This window comes from Pseudophryne corroboree, chromosome 8 (genome assembly GCF_028390025.1).
Source record: "Pseudophryne corroboree isolate aPseCor3 chromosome 8, aPseCor3.hap2, whole genome shotgun sequence".
NCBI lineage: Eukaryota > Metazoa > Chordata > Amphibia > Anura > Myobatrachidae > Pseudophryne > Pseudophryne corroboree.
Window position 1 is genome coordinate 216,470,206 of NC_086451.1, and position 17,865 is coordinate 216,488,070.

General features: G+C 44.3%; 1 protein-coding gene and 1 long non-coding RNA gene across 3 annotated transcripts in view; both read right to left on the reverse strand.

Moving 5' to 3' along the window:
* Positions 1-17,865, reverse strand: part of LOC134948838 (relaxin receptor 1-like) — a 493,409-nt gene that overhangs the window by 285,751 nt on the left and 189,793 nt on the right. The window lies entirely within an intron of this gene.
* On the reverse strand, positions 7,683-8,123 carry LOC134948839 (uncharacterized). Its single transcript, XR_010183043.1, has 2 exons — positions 7,968-8,123; positions 7,683-7,784 (listed from the first exon to the last, which is right to left on the reverse strand). It is a non-coding gene; the product is annotated as an uncharacterized LOC134948839 (long non-coding RNA).

The window sequence follows — 17,865 nt, forward strand, 5'->3', positions numbered from 1 at the left end:
CCGTGATACCAACTCCTGGGTACGCATTACCAGCGGTTGGGATGCCGGCGGTCGGAAGACCAATAGCAGCATCCCAATGGTTAGAATCCTGACAGGTGTTCGGTAAGTATACTTACCCTACCCCTTTAACTCTAATCCTCTCTTCCTGCAGTCTAGCACTAACCCTCTCCCCTCACAGCCTAACCCTAACCCTCCCCGGTTGTGCCTAAACCTAACCACTCCTCCCCACAGCCTATCCCTAACCTCCCCCTCGCCTGCACCCTAAACCTCCTTGTGGTGCCTTTTCCTAACCCCTTTTCCCACAGCCTAATGCAAACCTTACCACCCCCGCAGCCTAGCCCTAAACCCCCCTAGTGTGTAAACCAGTGACGTGCGGTGAGGTCATTGGCTGGGGAGGCACTGATAGATATATATATATATATATATATACATAGCTGTATAACCCGGCACTCGCCCGCTCACCACCGGCATTAGCTTGCTCCCGTGCCTGCCAAAACCCGGGGTTTGAAGCCCGCAATACAGCATCGAAGATAGGCGGCACTTGGAGACTTTTAAACTTGCAAAATGTGCTTTAATGCAGTGCTGTCAAAATCACATCAACAGTTTCGGGGTCGCAGCCCCTTCGTCAGGATAACATTACATACAAACAATTAGTGTTTAAATACCTTAATCCACACCAGTCCTCCTCGCTGCCTCCAATCACGCTGCCCGGTTTCCGGTCATGTCCACCAGGAAGTGACACACACCTTGGTCCGACCAGCACACGTGTTGGGGCTGAAACAAGAGGTTACCATAGGAACCACTCTGTTAATACCAAACATGTACAATAAATACACTGTGAATAATGTATCAAAAAAATAATAAATAGTAAGAATAGCACAGTTGCATGTATCTTTACCACTAGAGATCATAAAAAGCTTACGTGAATACAAATAGTTTTTCTAAGTTGTTTCTATATGTTTTAAATAAACGTTTTTATCTCCCACTAATTGGTATCTCACATTGTCCCATATCCAGTGCTTTGTAATACAGCTCAGTTTCCCACCTGGTAAACATGATAACACTGTTACAATATGCCCCAACCAAATTCAAGCATTGCTTCAACTTGCTACAAATGTTTCAGTGACAAATGTGATTTTTACACTTATCACAAGAAACATCTAAGACTCAGGGACTCATTTAAGCCTTTTGGGTGTTGTGTATTTAATTTAAAAATCCACATTGCTTCTTTCTGTAAAAGTTTTTTGGACCTGTCACCACCCCTTAAGCTAGCATGGACCTGATCAATTATTTTGTAGCGCAGGGTTGCCATGTTATGTTTGGCTAATAAAAAATGTCTGGCCACAGGCTGATCACTGTGGCCAGATTTGAGCGCCTCCCTAATGGCATACCTATGCTGCGCCATTCTGATCTTAAACTCACAATCTGTCTTCCCCACATAGGTCATACCACATGGACAGGTGATCAGATAAACCACAAATTTAGAATCACAGGATAGCGGATAGCGTATATAGTATTTTTTCCCGGTATGTGGGTGTTGAAATGTATCACCCGTGCTTAAATAGCTACAGGTTGTACATCCACTACATCGGTAACAGCCATTTTTACATGTTAGAAAATGTTTCTTTGGTGTATTAAACCTAGATAGGTCAGTCTTAACCACCATGTCCCGTATACTTCTATTCTTGGAGTAACTGAACAATAGTTTAGACTGATAGGCTCCGCCCAGATCTTTATCTGTGGATACAATGGGCCAGAGTTTCTTGACACTCTTGGCTATTTGTGGGCTACTAGAGTTATATTGTGTCACCCAAGGATACCTCCCTTTACCCTGCTTTTTGATCCCTGGTTCCAGCAGCTTATCTCGTGGTTTACTTAGTGCTTTTTGTTTAGCCTTTTTAAGTTCAATCTCTGGGTAGCCTCTTTGTAGGAATTTCTGGAACATCTGCTCCAATTGACAGTCCCTTTCTACGAGGTCACTATTAATCCGACACACTCGTAAAAACTGCGAGTATGGGAGGCCTTGTACTGTAGACCTTGGGTGGAAACTGTCATATTGTAGCAGATTATTCCTGTCAGTAGGTTTTGAGTACATACTCGTTGTAATCCTACCATCCTTAATTGTGATGTTTACATCCAGAAAATTAATCTGGGAAAAATCACTCGTCATCGTGAACTTGATGGGACTATCTGTTAAATTATGTTGCTCAATAACTGTTTTTAGTGATACCTCCCCATCTTTCCACAAAATCAGCACGTCATCTATGTAACGTAAGTACAGCCAAATCTGGGATGAAACCTCTACATCCTGAAAAAACAATTCTCTCTCTACTCCCCACATATAAGAATTCGCAAAGGCCGGCGCTACTGCCGACCCCATCGCGCAACCGGTGCGCTGAATAAAAAAACTTTTTTCAAATAGAAAATAGTTATGTGTGAGTGTAAATTCTAGTAGGTCGAGAAAAAAAACAATGTCAGTGCCCTTGTACCGTGGGTTGTTAGTAATCAGATGTTTCACCACTAGGAGACCTGCCCCGTGGGGAATACACGTATAAAGACTGGTTACATCAATAGAGGATAGCATGATATTCCCAGGTACATCTTCAAGCATCGCCAGCCTACGTAATAATGTAGAAGTATCTAATAGATGTGTTGGCGTGTCTTGAATACAAGGTTGCAGAAAACTGTCACAGTATACAGAAAGGACTTCACACAATGAACCCCTGGCAGAAATAATAGGTCTGCCAGGGGGATTGAGTGAATCCTTGTGTAATTTCGGGATCACATAAAATATAGGGACCACTGGATGTTCGACCAGCAGGGCTTTGCATACTGACTCTGGAATAATACCATTAATAAAAGCCTGAGACAATAGGCCGTCCAATTCTGATTTAAAGATTTTTGTAGGATCTGCAGATAACCGTCTATAAGCTTCAACATCAGATAGTAATCTTGTACACTCCAATTTGTATTTGTCAGTGTCTAAGATCACTATAGCTCCCCCCTTATCGGCACTCCTGATTATAATATCCTCCCGTTTACCCCAATTTTTGAGTGCTCCAAATTCCTCTCTAGATAAATTAGGGTAAGGGGTAGCACGGCATTTGGCTGGTACCTCTTCTAATAATCTACTAAATGTTTTAATTGACGAATTAGTAGAATTGGGCTCAAAGCTGGATTTAGAGTAATTTCTCACCTTAAGGGGTAAAACAGTAGCATCAATGTCAGTCGGCACTGTTTCTTACTTACAAAAAAACTCTTTAATTTTTAATGACCTAGTCAATTTGTAAGAGTCCACTTTCCAATTAAAAGAGTCCAACGAACTGGTAGGGACAAACGAAAGGCCTCTACTGAGTACTTTATTCTCCAATGCAGATAGAGGTTTAGATGATAAATTGTAAATCAGTTGTTTCTCGCCCATGGTGGCTTCGAACTTCTCTTTCCTCCTTGCTTGCCTCCTCGCTTGTCCCCCTCGCCTCGTCGGGGGACCTGTCTTCCTGCTATTATAGCTCTGGTACGCACCCCTAAAGGGATGTCCCGATCTGGTAATGGGCTATCCATTCTGGTGTCCTCCACCTCACTTGCTGACGTACTGGAGTGATGATAATGTTGATTACGTCTCCTAAACTGTGCAGCCCGGCCCGAAGGACCTTTATTGAGATGGTTATTAAGCCAGTTGTATACCTTATGTTGCTCGTAATCCTGTTGGACCCGAACACGTTTTTGTTTCTTAAATTTAATAAGGTTCAGTTTATACGTCTCCACTTCCTCAGCCAGTTTGCTCATCCAATCAGGTACAGCCTCCGCAACAATGCCGTGCTCCTGCTTGAATAAATTGATTTTTTTTCTATAGTATTCTTGTGCTCCCTGGTTGACTCCTCAATAACCAGGAGCATCAAGTCCATAGAGCATTTATTGAGGACTGAAATCCACTTTTTACAGAATCCTGCATCAAAGCGTCCAATAGTGGGCATATTATGGACACGAAACCCTCTTGGGATCTGTTTAGCCCTGTGATAATCAGACAACGTCATCGCATGGTATAAGAAATCAATTTCCTTCTTACGCAGCTTTAATAGATCTCTATAGACATCCTCCTTAGTGAGTACAGCTTCTGTATCAAATAATGGCTCCTTGCACAGGATATTTTCAGCCTCTGCTTCAGAGAAGCTGAGAGTGTCACTTATATCACATTGAAGGAAGAAAGTCGGAGCTTCTACTGCGGCTCCGCTAGCATGAGCCATGCTGCACACTGGTAGATATAGATAACTTCTGGTAAAAGTTTATGCAGCCAATGCAAACTTACAGTTTCGTGCTCACCCGATATCACCTTCAGTGAAAACAACAAGTGTAGTGAGCCGTTGCTCAGTGCAATGTGAGAGGAGTCCTGGATGTACACAAACGGTGAAGTCGCGGTGCCTTGGTCAGAAGTCCTCGCTTCCCCTGCCAGGAATCCGAGTCTAGTTACATAGCTGTATAACCCGGCACTCGCCCGCTCACCATCGGCATTAGCTTGCTCCCGTGCCTGCCAAAACCCGGGGTTTGAAGCCCGCAATACAGCATCGAAGATAGGCGGCACTTGGAGACTTTTAAACTTGCAAAACGTGCTTTAATGCAGTGCTGTCAAAATCACATCAACAGTTTCGGGGTCGCAGCCCCTTCGTCAGGATAACATTACATACAAACAATTAGTGTTTAAATACCTTAATCCACACCAGTCCTCCTCGCTGCCTCCAATCACGCTGCCCGGTTTCCGGTCATGTCCACCAGGAAGTGACACACACCTTGGTCCGACCAGCACACGTGTTGGGGCTGAAACAAGAGGTTACCATAGGAACCACTCTGTTAATACCAAACATGTACAATAAATACACTGTGAATAATGTATCAAAAAAATAAATAAATAGTAAGAATAGCACAGTTGCATGTATCTTTACCACTAGAGATCATAAAAAGCTTACGTGAATACAAATAGTTTTTCTAAGTTGTTTCTATATATTTTAAATAAACGTTTTTATCTCCCACTAATTGGTATCTCACATTGTCCCATATCCAGTGCTTTGTAATACAGCTCAGTTTCCCACCTGGTAAACATGATAACACTGTTACAATATGCCCCAACCAAATTCAAGCATTGCTTCAACTTGCTACAAATGTTTCAGTGACAAATGTGATTTTTACACTTATCACAAGAAACATCTAAGACTCAGGGACTCATTTAAGCCTTTTGGGTGTTGTGTATTTAATTTAAAAATCCACATTGCTTCTTTCTGTAAAATTTTTTTGGACCTGTCACCACCCCTTAAGCTAGCATGGACCTGATCAATTATTTTGTAGCGCAGGGTTGCCATGTTATGTTTGGCTAATAAAAAATGTCTGGCCACAGGCTGATCACTGTGGCCAGATTTGAGCGCCTCCCTAATGGCATACCTATGCTGCGCCATTCTGATCTTAAACTCACAATCTGTCTTCCCCACATAGGTCATACCACATGGACAGGTGATCAGATAAACCACAAATTTAGAATCACAGGATAGCGGATAGCGTATATAGTATTTTTTCCCGGTATGTGGGTGTTGAAATGTATCACCCGTGCTTAAATAGCTACAGGTTGTACATCCACTACATCGGTAACAGCCATTTTTACATGTTAGAAAATGTTTCTTTGGTGTATTAAACCTAGATAGGTCAGTCTTAACCACCATGTCCCGTATACTTCTATTCTTGGAGTAACTGAACAATAGTTTAGACTGATAGGCTCCGCCCAGATCTTTATCTGTGGATACAATGGGCCAGAGTTTCTTGACACTCTTGGCTATTTGTGGGCTACTAGAGTTATATTGTGTCACCCAAGGATACCTCCCTTTACCCTGCTTTTTGATCCCTGGTTCCAGCAGCTTATCTCGTGGTTTACTTAGTGCTTTTTGTTTAGCCTTTTTAAGTTCAATCTCTGGGTAGCCTCTTTGTAGGAATTTCTGGAACATCTGCTCCAATTGACAGTCCCTTTCTACGAGGTCACTATTAATCCGACACACTCGTAAAAACTGCGAGTATGGGAGGCCTTGTACTGTAGACCTTGGGTGGAAACTGTCATATTGTAGCAGATTATTCCTGTCAGTAGGTTTTGAGTACATACTCGTTGTAATCCTACCATCCTTAATTGTGATGTTTACATCCAGAAAATTAATCTGGGAAAAATCACTCGTCATCGCGAACTTGATGGGACTATCTGTTAAATTATGTTGCTCAATAACTGTTTTTAGTGATACCTCCCCATCTTTCCACAAAATCAGCACGTCATCTATGTAACGTAAGTACAGCCAAATCTGGGATGAAACCTCTACATCCTGAAAAAACAATTCTCTCTCTACTCCCCACATATAAGAATTCGCAAAGGCCGGCGCTACTGCCGACCCCATCGCGCAACCGGTGCGCTGAATAAAAAAACTTTTTTCAAATAGAAAATAGTTATGTGTGAGTGTAAATTCTAGTAGGTCGAGAAAAAAACCAATGTCAGGGCCCTTGTACCGTGGGTTGTTAGTTATCAGATGTTTCACCGCTAGGAGACCTGCCCCGTGGGGAATACACGTATAAAGACTGGTTACATCAATAGAGGATAGCATGATATTCCCAGGTACATCTTCAAGCATCGCCAGCCTACATAATAATGTAGAAGTATCTAATAGATGTGTCGGCGTGTCTTGAATACAAGGTTGCAAAAAACTGTCACAGTATACAGAAAGGACTTCACACAATGAGCCCCTGGCAGAAATAATAGGTCTGCCAGGGGGATTGAGTGGATCCTTGTGTAGTTTCGGGATCACATAAAATATAGGGACCACTGGATGTTCGACCAGCAGGGGTTTGCATACTGACTCTGGAATAATACCATTAATAACAGCCTGAGACAATAGGCCGTCCAATTCTGATTTAGGGTAAGGGGTAGCACGGCATTTGGCTGGTACCTCTTCTAATAATCTACTAAATGTTTTAATTGACAAATTAGTAGAATTGGGCTCAAAGCTGGATTTAGAGTAATTTCTCACCTTAAGGGGTAAAACAGTAGCATCAATGTCAGTCGGCACTGTTTCTTGCTTACAAAAAAACTCTTTAATTTTTAATGACCTAGTCAATTTGTAAGAGTCCACTTTTACAGAAAGAAGCAATGTGGATTTTTAAATTAAATACACAACACCCAAAAGGCTTAAATGAGTCCCTGAGTCTAAGATGTTTCTTGTGATAAGTGTAAAAATCACATTTGTCACTGAAACATTTGTAGCAAGTTGAAGCAATGCTTGAATTTGGTTGGGGCATATTGTAACAGTGTTATCATGTTTACCAGGTGGGAAACTGAGCTGTATTACAAAGCACTGGATATGGGACAATGTGAGATACCAATTAGTGGGAGATAAAAACGTTTATTTAAAATATATAGAAACAACTTAGAAAAATTATTTGTATTCACGTAAGCTTTTTATGATCTCTAGTGGTAAAGATACATGCAACTGTGCTATTCTTACTATTTATTATTTTTTTGATACATTATTCACAGTGTATTTATTGTACATGTTTGGTATTAACAGAGTGGTTCCTATTGTTCAGCCTCTCACTAAGCCCTTTCTGGCAAATTTGAAGCCTACAGTATAACCACCTTTACTTTTCAATAATCTGTTCAGAAGAGGTGTTTGTAGAACGGTGTTTTATTATTCAGTAAAGGGATCACAGATATGATGCGTTGATTTGATGTACAATACGATATGATGATGTGTGATAATGAGGTAAAACTGTTAATGAAACAAGAATATGCAATTATGATATGCATGTGAAAAGCAAAATGGATATACACAAGTACATATAACATGGGCTGTGCAAACATGTGATTACATGTGCAAGTATAAACTACAGTGCAGCTAACATTACTCACTGGCTAAACAGGTTGAGATGAGACATTTAATATACAAACTCACCATCGAATGCTATATGAGAGTTGGACCCATGTAAAGCATGACTGTCTGGGACCATGAGGGAAGTAGAAAGGCTGATCCCAGCTTCTTCATCCCAGAATGCATTGCAAGACTGGCTACAAGAGGCTATGAGGGTCAAATTAATTGATGGGACTGACCACCAGATGGGGCAATAATACAACTTTCTGTAGTAAAAGTAATCAGATCTACACAAAGCAAATGCTGAAGGCATGACACCTATGGTAACCTCTTGTTTCAGCCCCAACACGTGTGCTGGTCGGACCAAGGTGTGTGTCACTTCCTGGTGGACATGACCGGAAACCGGGCAGCGTGATTGGAGGCAGCGAGGAGGACTGGTGTGGATTAAGGTATTTAAACACTAATTGTTTGTATGTAATGTTATCCTGACGAAGGGGCTGCGACCCCGAAACTGTTGATGTGATTTTGACAGCACTGCATTAAAGCACGTTTTGCAAGTTTAAAAGTCTCCAAGTGCCGCCTATCTTCGATGCTGTATTGCGGGCTTTAAACCCCGGGTTTTGGCAGGCACGGGAGCAAGCTAATGCCGGTGGTGAGCGGGCGAGTGCCGGGTTATACAGCTATGTAACTAGACTCGGATTCCTGGCAGGGGAAGCGAGGACTTCTGACCAAGGCACCGCGACTTCACCGTTTGTGTACATCCAGGACTCCTCTCACATTGCACTGAGCAACGGCTCACTACACTTGTTGTTTTCACTGAAAGTGAATTCGGGTGAGCACGAAACTGTAAGTTTGCATTGGCTGCATAAACTTTTACCAGAAGTTATCTATATCTACCAATGTGCAGCATGACTCATGCTAGCGGAGCCGCAGTAGAAGCTCAGACTTTCTTCCTTCAATGTGATACAAGTGACACTCTCAGCTTCTCTGAAGCAGAGGCTGAAAATATCCTGTGCAAGGAGCCATTATTTGATACAGAAGCAGTACTCACTAAGGAGGATGTCTATAGAGATCTATTAAAGCTGCGTAAGAAGGAAATTGATTTCTTATACCATGCGATGACGTTGTCTGATTATCACAGGGCTAAACAGATCCCAAGAGGGTTTCGTGTCCATAATATGCCCACTATTGGACGCTTTGATGCAGGATTCTGTAAAAAGTGGATTTCAGTCCTCAATAAATGCTCTATGGACTTGATGCTCCTGGTTACTGAGGAGTCAACCAGGGAGCACAAGAATACTATAGAAAAAAAATCAATTTATTCAAGCAGGAGCACGGCATTGTTGCGGAGGCTGTACCTGATTGGATGAGCAAACTGGCTGAGGAAGTGGAGACGTATAAACTGAACCTTATTAAATTTAAGAAACAAAAACGTGTTCGGGTCCAACAGGATTACGAGCAACATAAGGTATACAACTGGCTTAATAACCATCTCAATAAAGGTCCTTCGGGCCGGGCTGCACAGTTTAGGAGTCAACGTTATCATCACTCCAGTACGTCAGCAAGTGAGGTGGAGGACACCAGAATGGATAGCCCATTACCAGATCGGGACATCCCTTTAGGGGTGCGTACCAGAGCTATAATAGCAGGAAGACAGGTCCCCCGACGAGGCGAGGGGGACAAGCGAGGAGGCAAGCAAGGAGGAAAGAGAAGTTCGAAGCCACCACGGGCGAGAAACAACTGATTTACAATTTATCATCTAAACCTCTATCTGCATTGGAGAATAAAGTACTCAGTAGAGGCCTTTCGTTTGTCCCTACCAGTTCGTTGGACTTTTTTAATTGGAAAGTGGACTCTTACAAATTGACTAGGTCATTAAAAATTAAAGAGTTTTTTTGTAAGCAAGAAACAGTGCCGACTGACATTGATGCTACTGTTTTACCCCTTAAGGTGAGAAATTACTCTAAATCCAGCTTTGAGCCAAATTCTACTAATTCGTCAATTAAAACATTTAGTAGATTATTAGAAGAGGTACCAGCCAAATGCCGTGCTACCCCTTACCCTAATTTATCTAGAGAGGAATTTGGAGCACTCAAAAATTTGGGTAAACGGGAGGATATTATAATCAGGAGTGCCGATAAGGGGGGAGCTATAGTGATCTTAGACACTGACAAATACAAATTGGAGTGTACAAGATTACTATCTGATGTTGAAGCTTATAGACGGTTATCTGCAGATCCTACAAAAATCTTTAAATCAGAATTGGACGGCCTATTGTCTCAGGCTGTTATTAATGGTATTATTCCAGAGTCAGTATGCAAAGCCCTGCTGGTCGAACATCCAGTGGTCCCTATATTTTATGTGATCCCGAAATTACACAAGGATTCACTCAATCCCCCTGGCAGACCTATTATTTCTGCCAGGGGCTCATTGTGTGAAGCCCTTTCTGTATACTGTGACAGTTTTCTGCAACCTTGTATTCAAGACACGCCGACACATCTATTAGATACTTCTACATTATTACGTAGGCTGGCGATGCTTGAAGATGTACCTGGGAATATCATGCTATCCTCTATTGATGTAACCAGTCTTTATACGTGTATTCCCCACGGGGCAGGTCTCCTAGCGGTGAAACATCTGATTACTAACAACCCACGGTACAAGGGCCCTGACATTGGTTTTTTTCTCGACCTACTAGAATTTACACTCACGCATAACTATTTTCTATTTGAAAAAAGTTTTTTTATTCAGCGCACCGGTTGCGCGATGGGGTCGGCAGTAGCGCCGGCCTTTGCGAATTCTTATATGTGGGGAGTAGAGAGAGAATTGTTTTTTCAGGATGTAGAGGTTTCATCCCAGATTTGGCTGTACTTACGTTACATAGATGACGTGCTGATTTTGTGGAAAGATGGGGAGGTATCACTAAAAACAGTTATTGAGCAACATAATTTAACAGATAGTCCCATCAAGTTCGCGATGACGAGTGATTTTTCCCAGATTAATTTTCTGGATGTAAACATCACAATTAAGGATGGTAGGATTACAACGAGTATGTACTCAAAACCTACTGACAGGAATAATCTGCTACAATATGACAGTTTCCACCCAAGGTCTACAGTACAAGGCCTCCCATACTCGCAGTTTTTACGAGTGTGTCGGATTAATAGTGACCTCGTAGAAAGGGACTGTCAATTGGAGCAGATGTTCCAGAAATTCCTACAAAGAGGCTACCCAGAGATTGAACTTAAAAAGGCTAAACAAAAAGCACTAAGTAAACCACGAGATAAGCTGCTGGAACCAGGGATCAAAAAGCAGGGTAAAGGGAGGTATCCTTGGGTGACACAATATAACTCTAGTAGCCCACAAATAGCCAAGAGTGTCAAGAAACTCTGGCCCATTGTATCCACAGATAAAGATCTGGGCGGAGCCTATCAGTCTAAACTATTGTTCAGTTACTCCAAGAATAGAAGTATACGGGACATGGTGGTTAAGACTGACCTATCTAGGTTTAATACACCAAAGAAACATTTTCTAACATGTAAAAATGGCTGTTACCGATGTAGTGGATGTACAACCTGTAGCTATTTAAGCACGGGTGATACATTTCAACACCCACATACCGGGAAAAAATACTATATACGCTATCCGCTATCCTGTGATTCTAAATTTGTGGTTTATCTGATCACCTGTCCATGTGGTATGACCTATGTGGGGAAGACAGATTGTGAGTTTAAGATCAGAATGGCGCAGCATAGGTATGCCATTAGGGAGGCGCTCAAATCTGGCCACAGTGATCAGCCTGTGGCCAGACATTTTTTATTAGCCAAACATAACATGGCAACTCTGCGCTACAAAATAATTGATCAGGTCCCTGCTAGCTTAAGGGGTGGTGACAGGTCCAAAAAACTTTTACAGAAAGAAGCAATGTGGATTTTTAAATTAAATACACAACACCCAAAAGGCTTAAATGAGTCCCTGAGTCTTAGATGTTTCTTGTGATAAGTGTAAAAATCACATTTGTCACTGAAACATTTGTAGCAAGTTGAAGCAATGCTTGAATTTGGTTGGGGCATATTGTAACAGTGTTATCATGTTTACCAGGTGGGAAACTGAGCTGTATTACAAAGCACTGGATATGGGACAATGTGAGATACCAATTAGTGGGAGATAAAAACGTTTATTTAAAATATATAGAAACAACTTAGAAAAACTATTTGTATTCACGTAAGCTTTTTATGATCTCTAGTGGTAAAGATACATGCAACTGTGCTATTCTTACTATTTATTATTTTTTTGATACATTATTCACAGTGTATTTATTGTACATGTTTGGTATTAACAGAGTGGTTCCTATGGTAACCTCTTGTTTCAGCCCCAACACGTGTGCTGGTCGGACCAAGGTGTGTGTCACTTCCTGGTGGACATGACCGGAAACCGGGCAGCGTGATTGGAGGCAGCGAGGAGGACTGGTGTGGATTAAGGTATTTAAACACTAATTGTTTGTATGTAATGTTATCCTGACGAAGGGGCTGCGACCCCGAAACTGTTGATGTGATTTTGACAGCACTGCATTAAAGCATGTTTTGCAAGTTTAAAAGTCTCCAAGTGCCGCCTATCTTCGATGCTATATATATATATATATATATATATAGTGGTCGAAGTGGAAATTTTGAAGTGGGGGTATGCAAAAGTCAAGGATGCAATTATGCAGAAAAGGGGGCGTGGTCACCCAATAGGGGGTGTGTCCAGTGTAGTAGAACCCCTTATACTATCTAGTACTGGTGCCCCTTTCACCTTATAGCACGCGGTACGAGCTGAAATTCACATTATAGCACACGGTACGAGACGAAATTCACATTGTAGCACACGGTACGAGCCGACAGTCATATTGTAGCACACTGAATGAGCCGAAATTCACATTGTAGCACACTGAATGAGCCGAAATTCACATTGTAGCAAACTGAATGAGCCAAAATTCACATTGTAGCACACTGGATGAGCTGACATTCACATTATAGCACACTGAATGAGCTGAAATTGTGACAGCAGGGACAGTCAGAGTGACGACAGGGAGAGAGAGAGTGACGACAGGGAGAGAGAGAGTGACGTCAGGGAGAGAGAGTGACGACAGGGAGAGAGTGTAACGACAGTGAAGACAGGGAGAGTGACGACAGGGAGAGAGAGTGACGACAGGGAGAGAGAGTGACGACAGGGAGAGAGAGTGACGACAGTGACTACAGGGAGAGAGAGTGATGACAGGGAGAGACAGTGACGACAGGGAGAGAGAGTGACGACAGTGACAGCAGGGAGAGAGAGTGACAGTAGGGACAGGGACAGTAATGACAGGGAGAGAGGTGACAGCAGGGTAACATTACCTCATTTGTTGCAGGCAGCGGTGAGCGGTGGGCTGCTGTCGGCGGCGGGTGGCTGGCGACAGCGGGCGGCTGGTGGCGTGCGGATGGCGGTGGTGAGCAGCTGTGAGCTAATACAGTGCTCTACACAACCGCCAGCCGCTGCGCAGGGACGGGGAGCAAAGGATGTGCTATATTGAACCCACCACACCGCTGTAATTGCGGACCAATCCTCCTGTGCACTGCTTCTATCTAAGGTGCGCTGGGGAGCCCGCCGCCACTGCCACCTGAACTGTTGATGCTGTGGCTGTGGGTGGGAAGGGATGTGTCCCGCTGGGTGAGCGGCGGTGGAAGCCGCTGGCAGACTCACCCTCTTCCTATGTGAGGTGCGCTGAGGAACCCGCCGCCACTGAAGTCTGAGCTGCGGCTGGGAAGGGATGTGTCCCGCTGGGTGAGCGGCGGTGGAAGCTGCTGGCGGACTCACCCTCTTCATATGTGAGGTGCGCTGGGGATCCCGCCGCTACTGAAGTCTGAGCTGCGGCTGGGAAGGGATGTGTCCCGCTGGGTAAGCGGTGGTGGAAGCCGCTGGCGGACTCACCCTTCCTGCAGTGGTCAGGGGCAGTGGCAATGAATAAAGCGCACACTCTCCTCCGGATTATGCACCCCCCTGTAATCTGGCTCTGCTGCCGGGTCCCACTGCCACTCCCGCCCGCCGCGACGCATGGTTGATTGGACAGTGGATCCAGGCCTGGATCCACTGTCCAATCACAGCTGCCTCCTTGTCAACGCGACACTTATAGAAGTGCCACTTTCAGCATATTTTTTAATGGGCTGTTACAGCCCAAGTGCTTGGCCCCGCCCCCAGCATTTTCCCGTTCCCATTGTCAACGGGAGGCACTGCTATCAGTGCCTCCAAAACCAATTTAACGTTTTAAAATTAATTACATAATATAAAGATGATACTTATAGCACAAAATATGTGCCATAAGTATCTTCTTTGTATTATTTCAATCATTAATGACAGGGGAGGCACTGCCTCCCCTGACTGCACGTCCCTGGTGTAAACCTCAACTCTCCAGCGGCTAACCCTAACAGTCCCAGACATACTTATGATCAGGCTTCTGGCTGTCGGGATTCTGGCGTCAGCATTTCGACTGATGTTGGGATACCGCGCCTGTCTTTTGCCCGCATATCGGGATTCTGGCACCTAGATTTTGACTGCTGTCATCCCAACTACATCCTGAATACTGAGCCGGATTTAGACCTCATGGGGCCCAAGGCAAGATACCAGTTTTGGTTTGGGGAACCCGCTCTCAAACAGATATTAACTTCTTCCTTGTTATATATTGTATGCACCATCCATTCCCATGCTGCTCTCAGCTCTCCATAAACAATGGGAAATGTAAAGAACCACAATTTGTTATGAAAAATTCTATTTGCAATTTTTATCATGACATTAAAAATGGTTATAGTACACCAATGCATATACAGCTGCCATTTGTAAGCCTACGGACTTGCTAAACATCGCAAGTGAAGCAGCCACCCAGAGAAGAACAGAGACGTCCACTGGAGTCCACAGTAACTGTGTACATTGACTCCCCAATTGAGTCTATGGTCACACAGACTGGCCGTGGTAGAAGACTGGTGCCATGTTTCAACATAAACAAAATACTGTGCATACTATATGCTTGCTTATTTTGTATCCCTACATATTTTGTTGACTATATACAGCAACCCTGCATTATATATCTCCCGTAATTGCCTAAACAGCTCTCTCACAGGGCGGTATATGTCATTCATAAATATGCTGTAAAACCTCCTGGAAACTGCAGTTTTTCAGATATTTACTGCAATACTGTATATATTTTAATTTTAATCACCATATGTATTAAGACCATGTGTCACTTTCTAAAGCTTGTTATCGATAGCCAATGTCATCTATAGATGACAGGAGCGGATTGGGATGGAAAACTAGCCCAGAAAATTTATGGAAGCAGCCCTAATGGGGGTGTAATCTAATGAGGGGGTGGGCTCTGTTGATGGGGGCAGGATTCCTCCTTATGGGTGTGGTTCATTAGATCGACATGCATTAGGTTGACATACATTGTGTTGACCACTGAAGGTCGACATGCATTAGGTCGACATGGTCATTAGGTCGACATGTACAAGGTCGACATGGAAAAAGGTCGACATTCGTTTTTTGACTGTTTTTGGGGTCGTTTTCTTCGTAAAGTGATGGGGAACCCCAATTAGTGCACTGTGTCCCCTCGCATGGCTTGCTTCACTCGTGGATCGTTAAGTATGAAAAAATGAAACATTTTTAAAAAACTCATGTCGACCTTTTTGCATGTCGACCTAGTACATGTCGACCTAATGACCATGTCGACCTAGTGACCATATCGACCTAATGCATGCTGACCTTCAGTGGTCGACCCAATGTATGTTGACCTTATGCTTGTCAACCTAACGACCGCCTCCCCTCCTTCTAGGGCCTTATAGGGAATAACAGAATGAATGAAGACAATGCAGTGTACTGAGTGTGGTGGGCTGCCTGTCATGTGGGGGGTGAGGCCACATGACAACACACAGAGCAGGTCCCACAAACACGTTGGCCTACCAAGAATCTTCATGGTGAGCCCTATGGCCAATACGCCCCTGATAGATGATGTTGCCTATCGAAGTCTATGGACACCTTTACACAGCGAGTACATGCATGCACATTTCAGATATTCAGCAGGGTGAAATAAGAAGCTGTGTTCAAAAATATACATGTTTATGTGGAGACATAGAAACATTGAATTTGACGGCAGATAAGAATAATTTGTCCCATCTAGTCTGTCCTTTTAGGGTGCGGTTATTAGGGTAAGGGGTTAGAGTTGGATTAGGGGTTTGAGTTAGGGTATTAGGGTCAAGGTTGGGGTGTTAGGGTAACAGGATTAATTGTGAAAGTTGTGGGTATTAATGTTAGGGTCTAAGATTAAGGGCCTAATTCAGACCTGATCGCAGCAGCAAATTTGTTAGCTAATGGGCAAATCCATGGGGGTCATTCCGAGTTGAACACACTTTTTGCTGCCCGTGCGATCAACTAGACGCCGCCTATGGGGGAGGTTTTTTTTGCATAGCAAGGCTGCGAACGCTTATGGAGCTGAGCTATGCAAAAACATTTTATGCCGTTTCTGAGTAGCTCTGGAGTTACTTACCTGCTGCGATGTCTTCAGCCTGTCAGGTCCCAGAATTGACGTCAGACACTCGCCCTGCAAACGCCTGGACACGCCTGCGTTCGCCGCACCACTCCCAGAAAACGGTCATTTGACGCCCCGGAACGCCTTCCTCCTGTCAAATATTTCTTTGTTCTTCTTGTCGTTGCCCACCACACATGCGCAGAACCGACCCGTTCGCACCGCTGCGAAAAAAAGCAGCGTGCAATCAGGTCGGAATGACCCCCCATGTGCACTGCAGGTGGGGCAGACATAACATGGGCAGAGAGAGAGTTTGATTTGGGTGGATTATTTTGTTTCTGTGCAGGGTAAATACTGGCTGCTTTATTTTTACACTGCAAATTAGATTTCAGTTTGAACACACCCCACCCAAATCTAACTCTCTCTGCACATGTTATATCTGCCCCACCTGCAGTGCACATGGTTTTGCCCATTAACTAACAAATTTGCTGCTGCGATCAGGTCTGAATTAGGCCCTAAGTGTGAGAGTTAAGGTATTAGTGTTAGGGTATTAGATGTACACATACATACATATATACGCTACGGCTAATTTATTTGTCACAATTCATAAAATCTAACCAGAGCCGGCGCTAGCCGCTCAGCAAAGGGATGCAGTGCAGGGAGGCGCCAAACTGAAGAGGCGCTCAGCCTCTCCCTGCTCTGCATCCCTGCTGCTGCCAGTTGCCGCTGCGCCTGTCACACTGGATGATAGGTAGCGGCGCTGACAGCGAGCAGCGCAGCTCACCCCCTTTCTCCTCCTCCCGAGACAGCGTGCATGCAGTGTGCGGCCTCGGCCCGCACACAGCGCCGCTGCCACTGACAATCAGAGTTCCCTAGCGGGTTGGGGGCGTGGCCTAATCGCGGGCGCCGTGGCCATGCCCCTTTATAGGAAAAAATAGTTTTCAAAAAAAGTATTTGGTGTACAGAGCAGGGCAGGTGTACTCCCTGAACCCCCAGCCCTCAGACCCTGAGCCCCTCAGCCAGGGTCAATTCGAGGGGGGAGTGTGATCACTGTGATCACAATCCCCCCACCCACCCATACAGGAACAATAACAATAGCAGCAGCCTCTCTGCAGCACAGCACACTGCAGCATGTGCTGTGCTGCCAACATGAGAGCTGCTGCTGCCCAGTAAGGTGGGAGGGGGTTGGGAGTGCAGGGGACCAGGGCCCCTCCATCAGTCCCAGGCCCAAGTAATTAGTACCCGCTCCCTCCCCCTCTCAGGGTCACTGACAACATCCTACAGAGCCACTGGAGTAACAGATCCTGTGAGAAACCGGAGAAGAAGGGAGAGGAGGAGCAGCGCCCGAGTTGGGACCTCCTGCAGGTAACGGGGCCGGACTGTGGAGGGAATGAAGGCTGTACCTGGCATAGGGGGTCATTCAGAGATGAACGCAGATCGCTGCATACGCAT